The sequence below is a fragment of the Coturnix japonica genome, chromosome 2 (assembly GCF_054131305.1).
Source record: "Coturnix japonica strain WE chromosome 2, WE-NBRP24, whole genome shotgun sequence".
NCBI lineage: Eukaryota > Metazoa > Chordata > Aves > Galliformes > Phasianidae > Coturnix > Coturnix japonica.
In genome coordinates, this window is record NC_140664.1 from 29,315,848 (window position 1) to 29,326,054 (window position 10,207).

Here is a 10,207-nt window from a genome sequence, read left to right on the forward strand (position 1 = left end):
CTGAAACAGAAGATTAAATTTTGCCTTCATGACAGAGTTGTTTTCTTGTCAACTGGAAATTTAACAAAAGCTGTGGGGTTATGTAAAACAAAGTCTTCTACAAGTAATCTTACTCAAAACTATTCATTTTGTGCCTGGGGCATTGCCATCAAAGGGATATTTTGCATTAATTAAGTACTGTTGCAGATAACTACTGCAAACAACTCTTCTTTTTAAGACAATATTTATTCAATTTCTATTCATTCTATTCTGACATCCAACAGTGTCCTTCCTTCTTGCACATGACTTTGTCTTAGTACTATGACAGTACACAGTAAAATGGAACCAAGAAATCCAGGATGGGTTTTGGTTCTGAAAATGAATAATATCTAATGGAGGTACACTGGGATTACATGAAGAGGATGTCCATGAAAGTGCCAGCAAGGGTGGCCTGGGCTCTGAACTGATAAAGTAATTATGAATATCTCAAAATTTAGAGAAATTACCCTTTTCAACTGAAAACTTTATTTTCAAAAAGATGCTACTTCCTGAATGGACAGTTTTTGATGTTACAGAAACTTCAAACAGTTAACAAGGGCATAATGAGGAATAATTCTGGGCTTACAAAATCCAATCAGTTGAATAGTTTCAGCAACTGCAACTAAGCCAGCTTATCAAAAGAAGCCACATTTCTACATCCTGCTGTTCATATTGCAAACAGGTTGTAAAATATGTTGGTTTTGATGAGGCTTCAGTTAGTCTTGCTAATACAAAGCATGACATGCCTTCAGGATCTGGAGTCTACTGTTCTGTCTCATTAAGTATCATCTCCAGAAGCATCTTATCACTTCTCGGCCTTTTGGCTAAGATCAATTGTAGTATCTGTTCTTATCAGTTTCATCACACATTTACTGGTGTAAATGACAAAGATCTCAAAGCAGACTTGGAACTTCATGTTTTCATTAAGTAGTGGCTGGCATGCAACAGAAAAACAGTCAGCATGGAGGAAAAAAGGTAAGTGGAGAATGGGAAAGGTGGAGTTGAGGTCTTTATATAGCAATGATTTTTCCTATGCAATTCTCCTCTTGTCAAACGGAGTTGCCCCAAGAACATCAATTTAGCACACTAGGGCTTGTAATTAACTCTCTTGTGCCAAAAGTCACAGCTGAACTTTAACAACCTTGCACAAGGCTTGACCAAAACCTTACCTTCCCTACAACTCAGGTCATGCGGTACATCAGTGACATGTTTCAGCTCACAAAATCTCTGCTCCTACCAGTGCACCTGCTTGAGTAGGTCCAGTTTTTTCAGATCAGGTCTGAGATTCAGGATAGGGCCTATGCAGCAACAGAGATTCCAGCAGATATTCTTCACAATTCCACACTTCTGCAACTGTTTCTGTTTGCAAACCCCTTCTGAGAATGTCTCTTCTGCCTCAAGTGTTTAAATGTTCTTTGCCCAGGATATCCTCTTCCAGGTCTACACTGTTGATTTGTTACTTACAGTTAGATATTTCTAAGTTTCTATGTCCTCTGCCCACATTTCCTGGCAATTAAGTAGAAGATGGATATACACAAAATGCAAGGAAGGAATTCAAGACCTCCACACAGGTGCTGTTGTCCTTGGCACCCAATTTCCTCAGGCATCCACACATAGTCATTCCTTTTGTTCAAAAGCCTAATTCAGAATAGCAGAACAGAAAGCTTGATAGTGAGATGACAGACTAGCCTACAAAATTCCGCAGCTTAAATGAACTTTCCACCTTTTCCTACTAAAGCATTCATAAGCATGGTAGCTAGATACTCCCATCATTAATGATTCACTAGTAGCGTATTCATTAGTAATAAGTGCTAGTGTCATGTCAATAGTGCATCTAAATTGAGCTAATTACATTAGTTGATGCCTCATATTTTATAATTTATTCCCCATGGGTTAAATCCTTGGCTTCCCTCCAAAGTCAGGCAAACAGTGCTGGTACTTTATTCTCCATCAGGGAATGTCACTATCAACCCCCTCAGGCCTGTCCTGCAGCCAGCAGATTGCTGTTGCTGTGACATTTCCCAGTTTCTCCTTCACACAAGACAGCAAAGCATACTTCTTCCTCCCCTTTGCTTTGCACCCCTGATACTTAGCCTGAGCGCCCTCACCAGCTGCTGCTGTGCTGTCTCAAACACCATGGGAGAGACACCACAAAGCTCTGCACACAGACCTGTCAGTTGCTTCAGACATCTCTGGGAAGGAGCTTATATTATTCTTGCTCAGTATTCACATGTTGTTTTAGTATTACCCTAATTTTCCATGAGTTGCTACAACCTTTTATCTGCTTCAGGGCATATAAAAACACATGAAGCCTTCTGAGATACTGTCCTGCACTGGTTAAATCCCAAGCACAATTTATGTTATATGTTTGATTGCCTTTGATCTTCTCCACAGACTAGTGTGTGGCTAGTGAAGTCCACAGTATAAATGGATGCATTGCTATTGTGAAACACCCAGCCTGGTTCGTTGAGGGGATGGCATTGTGGAACACAAGGACGGCCCACATGTGTCTCAAGCCTATAGATGAAAGCAATATTTTGTTTTGAGTTAATCAAAAAGAAGTACAACTTTCAGAAGTGTCCCTCCCTATAGAGTATGGAAAAGTTGTTCCCAGGAGGACAAGTCTTTGAAAGTTCAGGAACCTCGCTTGAGCGAATAATCTATCCCAGAGAATTAGCCTGGATATTTCCTGTAGTCAGTAGAAAAAGATACTTCCAGGCATATATTCAAATCTCTTCAATTAAGTTCCTAAGGTGACACATCAGATGCAATCTTCTTATTTGAATTTCGGCAGAGTGATGTGCTTTCAAAGGGAGATTTAGAAAGCCTGTGTACACAAATTGCTTTGCGCATAGCAAATCATCACTCTTTTTAGAGTGCATTAAGTGTTAAGTACAAGCACATACATTAAAAAAGAATGCACTGATTGATTGTATAGAAAATAAAATGATAGACTTGTATTTCTGCAAACATGCCACAACACTTTGCTCTGGTAGAAATACCCCACAGAGGGCAATATGACACAACTGTGAGGATTTCAGGACCAGCCACGAAGCCGGGACATTGCTAAGGGTTTAAATATCTTCTGCTGGCACAAGCCATGAGTGGGACTCTACGTTCTGAACTAGCAAGAACAGAGGCAAAAACTGCTCATCATCCAAGTGGGTGAGTATTGCCTTATATACTTCAGCTGGGCTAGAAAGAGTGAACCCTGGGGACTCTGCTACATATTGTGCACCATATACATCCACGTATTTTATCAAGGTTCAAGAAATGGTCAGTAGCATGGTTTGTGGCACAAAAATCAGCTTCAGTGGTAGAAAGAGTACCAAACGGAAGATTTACACTGTTGCTACAAGCTGCCTGCTGCACCTTGATGAATTTCAGGATGTTCTGGATCCCAAAAACCAAAGAGCTTTTGGCATTGTCTGCATAGGGCTGGGATTTTTTTTTTTGTGAGTGTCTACTCTAGCTCTGCTTCTCAAAGTGCTGAAAACAAAGGAATAAAGACCTCAGTGTGACTCAGAACACAGGAGAGATTCAAGGCAGGTTAAAAAGATGTTAAAAAAAGTCATTCATTTACAGAGTCAATGGAAAAATCTAAAGGAAACCTTGACATAAAGCAAATCTCATACCTGTCCCTACCAGAGACTCATATTACGTCTGTACTGACTGACATAGTATAGCTGATGCAGACTAACAGTACTGTAAAGAAACCTGTCAAGTTAATTTCACTGTTCAAAGACTCATTCAAATAATTTTTAAAAGATCTTCCCATGCAAATTTGATTACAGTTACAACATAATTATGTTTGTAATATTTTTTAACTTTAAAATACTAGAACCAAGTATAGTGAATAAATGATTGTTTTGCTTAAATTGAAGTAATAGGGAAATATCGTAAGCTGGGGAATAAAATCATACTGTTCTATAGAAACATACTTCAATATAATTTTATTGTGTCTATTTTACTGTCAGCTTAGCAACACTTGGGACCCTACAATGAAAATATTTTATCGGATTTATCCATTCTACTTGAGACCATGAATCTTGAGTTAACACTGCAGGGACAGGAAAGTTTAGAATCCAGTCTCAATTGAATGTCAGTTAGCTAAAAGGTGCTCAAGGAAAGTCTATCAATAATGAAAGCTTCAGGCAAATGTATAATGCAGTCCCTTTAGATCACAAAACAGAGTTCATGTTATCTTGGGAGTCATCTGATGAAGAGATGTTTTGTTATAATGAAGAGAATACAATACACACTAACAGAAAGAAAAATGTATGTTGTGCTTCCCATACATGTAATTAGACATGGCAGTATGGCTATTGCTACATACAAAATAGCAGAAGAAAGCAGCGCTAGAAAAGGTAATGAAGACTTCAATAGTAAGACCATTTTCTAATCTGCATATTTTAATATTTTAAATAAGGAAAATAAAGTAAATTAAACTTGAAATAGTTACTTCTTTCAAATAACATTAAAAATAAAAATAAAACACATTAAAATATGAATTAAGTAGATATTATATTATTTATCTGGTGATACTCTAATACAGAAAACAAATTTTCATTAGGGACCAATCTTTCATCTGAGTTAGCAACAAAACTGAATTCCAGGAGAGTCATAAGTGTAAATGCTTAATCACTAGTATTTAATTTTTGCAAAATAATTCATAAGCATTTAAAAATTAGTCCTTGTGATTTTAATAGCTAGGAAAATTTAAAAAAAAAATAAAATGTTTTTTTAAAATTAAATTAAGGATTAAATTTCTGGTTTTCTGGTTGCTAAGCCAGCCTCAGAGTACTATTAGAGTAGTGTTTCAGGCTAAGATGAATATCAAGAGGTGAAGGTGGGCAGAAGTTCTGCTCACGTTCTGGTATAAAGACATGCAGCTCTGTGCTGACCACAAGAGATGCTCAGGTTCCCTCTGTTATCCAAGATCACCAGTGGGTCCTCTGCTAAACCAGAGTGAGCTATCTGGGCACAAGTAAAGAACAAATTCATCCAGGGCTGCAAACAGGAGCAGTTCAGAAGTCCAAAAACAAGGTGCAAGGTGTGTTGATGCTGAAGGACTGTGGCATTCCTTCTGCACACAGGTAGGTGCCCATAGGTTTGTCTGCATGGCCAAGGCATCAGGCTCGGGTAAGATTAGCAGAGATGGTAGATGCTCTGGTCTGCCACTCTTTGGATGGATGTCACTTTTGACATTCAAGAAGGCAGAAAAGTGCTTCAGAAGAAGACCTGGATGTACTCAAATACTGAGGACATATTGGGCCTAACCATTTGGGGATTTTTCAGAAAGACTGTGTTTCACAAGAACCTTTCTAATTCCTTTCTCCAAAACAACAAAAAGTGAGAACATTTCCTATTGTAAGTATTAAGAAACAAATAAATTGACAATTACTTCGGTCTTGCCTCTTGTTAAGGCAGAGAAAGTCACAGATATGTCTTTTAAGATAGCTAATTATCCTAACAGATTTTAGTCCTGTATAGAAAAGGATGCTGGGAGGCTTTATTTGCCAAAGCACATGAAAGGTCGCCTTCTCAAGTCCTATGTGGTCGTCTGCTGGCTGCTCCGTAAGGAATGGCTTCTATCCAAGCTTTGAGAAAGGAACGAGTTTCACTCCTGGGATTTAATAAGAGACTTAAGGTATATTTATGTCATAGGGATCAGAACAAAGCAAAAAACAAATGTTTTCAGACAAGATTGAATGTTTGGGGAACATCCAGCATGGTGAGGTATCTGAGAAAGACTGCTTAGAAATCTGTATCTTTTCATTTACCAGCTCATGGAAGAAAGCCAAGCATCTGTCATCTAGCTTTGTGCGGTATCCTCAGATTTTTGTACTATTAGTTATTAAAGCTGGTCCTAACATGAACTTGTGAGATGGAACTACATCAAGGTATGTCAGCTGGGGAATGTGCCTGCCAGCTTATATCTGCAGTTAGAGAAACCATGGTTACTATAAAAAGCAAAAATACAGTACAATCACAATCCTATTCAAGGGTCTATGCACAAAAAAACAACACTGACTACACTGACAAGGATTCTATCTAAAGATACAGAATGATCAGGTTTTTACAACACATGGTAATTTATTTACTTCATTAAGAGTAGGGACCATATTGGGCTGACAGCTGCACTAAGTCCTGAGAATCTAGTGGATTACAGCTGTCAAAATACTGATAGTACTGGTAAACAACTGATTTGGTTTTAGCATTTCATGTCAGTTCTGAGAAAACTGATTAAATTGGCATTTCATAGCATTTTGGAGTTTAATTTTCTCCCTCACTACTTCATTTCAAAATTCTTGAGGCTTTCATCTGTTAATCCCTTTTAATAGACTTTGCATCTGCTGTCATGCACATAAGAGAGAAGCTATTTGCTAGTATGGCTGTGAAGAGGCAATTCTTAGTTTCAGAAACATCATGCTTTTTGGAAGTGTTTAACATTCTTATTTGCAGCTGGTTAACACTTTCAAACGTTGTTCTTCAATTAGGAACAGTGATCCCATGAGCACTTTGTAGCCTGAAGGATTTGGTCTACATGATGCAGATCCATTTCAGGAGAAGACCTGAGAAGACTTTTGTCTTCTTCTCTACATTTCACAGGTGTTGAGCCCACAAGGGACCTCTGTAATTTTCTAACGTGTTCTCTGAATGCTGCCTCAACCAGGAATGGAGCTACTGAATGCATCACAAAGCGCATCTTCCTCATAGAGTAGACCAGCCTTTCAAAACATCCTAAAGCACAGGATTATTAAGACAACTGACTTTTTTCCCTTGGGGCACAGATAAGACAATTCAGAACTCACTGAAGCAAATGGACAGGATGTTTAGAAAGAAAAATGCATTGTGGGGAGACAATCTGTCACATACCACCACAGGCATGTCATTTAAATTGTACAAGGAAGTTCTTCATCTCTTTTAATGGGGAAAAAAAGCAATTTACCTACATCTTCCCAACTTACATTTGACCCCTGTTTTAGAGAAAGAGATTGAATCTAGGAACCAAAACTCTGCTTACAAATAGCACAATAAAACCCACACAGCAATTGGTACTAGCTGTGGTTTTTCTTGTTCATATTTCTCTAGCTGGTCTAAACAAATAAAATCATTAATAATTAAATGATGATCATCAAACTAAAGAAATATTAACATTATAAAATCTTCCCTAAAGATCCTTTCTGAAAATTCCTTGGTGGTTTTGCCTTTGGCTATTACAGCCATTTCTTGTTTTGCAGAGCTAGAATGTCCTTGGTCTGAAAAAATGGTGCTGACAGGATAACTTAAATTTAACAAATATAATATAAAAAAGGCTGATTTTGTCACGGCCAATGTCTTCTTTACACTGTGACTTGTGAATTAGAAGTGAGAAGTAGGTTTAAGTTGGGGTTTACTGAGAGATTTTTCACTTAAAAACATAATTAGGGTATTGAGAAGTCTAACAAAAGATGAAGATTCAAACAGCATGGAGTTTAACAGCAGTGAGTGGAGAGCATTTTGGGGCATGGTTAATGAACAGCAGTACAAAGAAAAAGAACAAACTAGAAAGACCAATAATTCTCTTCAGAGTAATTTCTCAAATTTCTGTATACCATTTAGAAAATGGATTGTTAATAATTAGGGACTTGCAGCTCCTTTTGAACTTTTATGTCATTAACTTGGCTAAGAAACAACTCTATTAAACAAGTTACGAGAAACGTGACATTATTCAGTTTACTCTTCAGGCTATGGCTGCACATGTTTACCTACACCAAAGTCCTTAAGAAATACAAAAGTACAAGGTAATTGTATATTTACCGTAACCCTACCATTAGAACACTTGTGGAAAGGGTGCATGTGGGACCATGTCAAAGGCCTTGCACAAGTCCAGGTAAGTGACATTAGTTGTTCTTCCTTCATCCACTGTTGCCCTTGCCCCAGCATAGAAGGCCACCAGATTGGTCAGTTACAATCTGCCCTTGGTGAAGCCATGCTGGCTGTCTCAGATCATTTCCTCATCTCAAATGTGCCTTAACATCTCTTGAAGGAAGTTCTGCTCCACAATGTTCCCAGGTGCAGTTGTGACACTCACCAGCCTGCAGTTCCCTGGGTCTTCCTTTCTGCCTCTCATTAAAAAGGGAATCATTTTTCCCTTTTTCAAGTCACCAGAAACTTCACTTGACAGCCATGACTTTTTGAAAACGGTTTCCTCACAACACTGGGATATATGTCATCAAACTCTATAGGTTTGTATGTGGTCACGGTCAAGTGTTCAAGTGAAGGATTTTACTTCCCCAACCCCTGCCTGGAGATTCAGGGACATGAGAGACATGAGAAGCCTGAATGCCAGTGAAGACCTAAGCAAAGAACTTGTTGAGTACCTCAGCCTTCTCCATGACTGTTGCTGCCAGTTCTCTCTTCTTATTTCTCAGAGCAGTGCACTGTCCTTGGCCTTTCTCTTCTGACCAACATACCTACATAATATATATAACATATATTGTTTTAATATTTCTTGCTAGGTTCAGTTTCTTTTCTGTCTTGGCTTTCCTGATCTCACCTCTACAGGCTTGCTTGTTTTCTTCCCAGGCCACACATCTCTGCTTTCACTAACAGCACATTTCCTTATTATCCCTTTGCTTGACCAGCAGATCTCCATTCAGTCAGACTGGTTTCCTGCCTCCCATAGGCTGGAATGTAGTATTTAAAACTTTACTGGTATAAAGCATCTACTTCTACACAAGATTGTGGATCCCTTATGGAAGACTATAGATATTGTAAATGTATAAATTCTGCAGTTAAAAGTGTTGAATAGGTTAGTGTCTAAATACAACACTTAATACTTCAGAGGCATCTGCAGATTTTCAAAACCATTGAAAAACTTATACTTGTACACAAAGATACATATTTTAGGAACAAAAGTTCATACACGTGGGTTGTTGTTTTTTTACCTGTACTTAGGAATTCAGTAGCTACCTGAGATTTATTTAAAATAGGAAAAAAATCAAAACAAACAAACAAACAAAACAATATCTTGAGCCAAATCAGGTTCATTTGGAATTTTCTTGCACTGACTGTTACTAGCAGATAGATGTATAATTAGAATAGGAAGCCAAAGTGGAGACTGAGAAAATGATTCAAGGAGGAGTGTGAGAAATTAAATATGAAGAAGAAAATGAGGGGGACAAAGGAAACAAGATGAAATAAAATGTAGTCTGGGAGATAAATGTTTTCTGGCCATATCTGTGGAAACTGGAGGCATAATGATTATAATTTTGTTTGTAGATAGTCTCTGAATCACTGCCAACATCAGATAATTTAGCAGTGGTTTTAGGAATGACTTACCTTTTTCCTCTGTGGAAGGAAAATCACTTTGTGATACATTCTGAAGTGCTATAGAGCCATTTGGTGAAGTCATGCTGTAGCTGAATCACACACCTGACAAGAGCAGAAATTAATTCTTGGGATGAGGCCATAACAGAAAAAATCAAAAGAGTTTGCAGAAAGGTATATGTCATCAGAAGACCTATCTTGAACATACGCTCATGTAAATATACTGATATATACTTATACAGTCAGGATTCAGACAGATCGTAGGCATGTAAAAGTGTACATGTAGTTTTGGAAACATAAAGATTTGAACAAGAGGAAACAACCATAATGAGTGAAATAAGGAAATGAAAAGCTCTATTATGCAAAATGAATAGGATTGTTGGGATATTTTGACAGTCTTTTTGGAAATAAAGTATGAACTACAGTAAAGTAAAGAGAAAAACATGAGTTCCTTAAGTACGTTCATAGAAAACGGGTTCTTATGTTTGTTGGGTTAGAAGTTATCTTCCATGGTAAATGTTGCTCCGTCCTTGGAGGTGTTCAAGACCAGGTGTTCAAGACCAGGTTGGACGGGGCCCTGGGCAACCTGATCTAGTAAATGTGTATGTTTGGTGGCCCTGCCAGGCAGGGGGGTTGGAACTACATGATCCTTGAGGTCCCTTCCAACCCAGGTCATTCTGTGATTCTGTGATTCTGTGAAAATCTAACTCTGCCTAAGAGTGGGTGAATCATTATGGCTTGTGTACTAACAGGAGTTGATTGGGCTTTATTGTGGGAGAACTTCATTTCAGGGACTTTATTATAGATTGGTTGTGGAGTGTGGGTGAAAGGAATCACAAACATCCCAAGATCAGCAGTGAAGATTCACAGAGCT

General features: G+C 38.1%; 1 pseudogene; it reads left to right on the forward strand.

Moving 5' to 3' along the window:
• Positions 1-822: 822 nt before the first annotated feature.
• LOC116653061 (U2 spliceosomal RNA) lies at positions 823-934 on the forward strand (annotated as a pseudogene).
• The last annotated feature ends 9,273 nt before the right edge of the window (positions 935-10,207 follow it).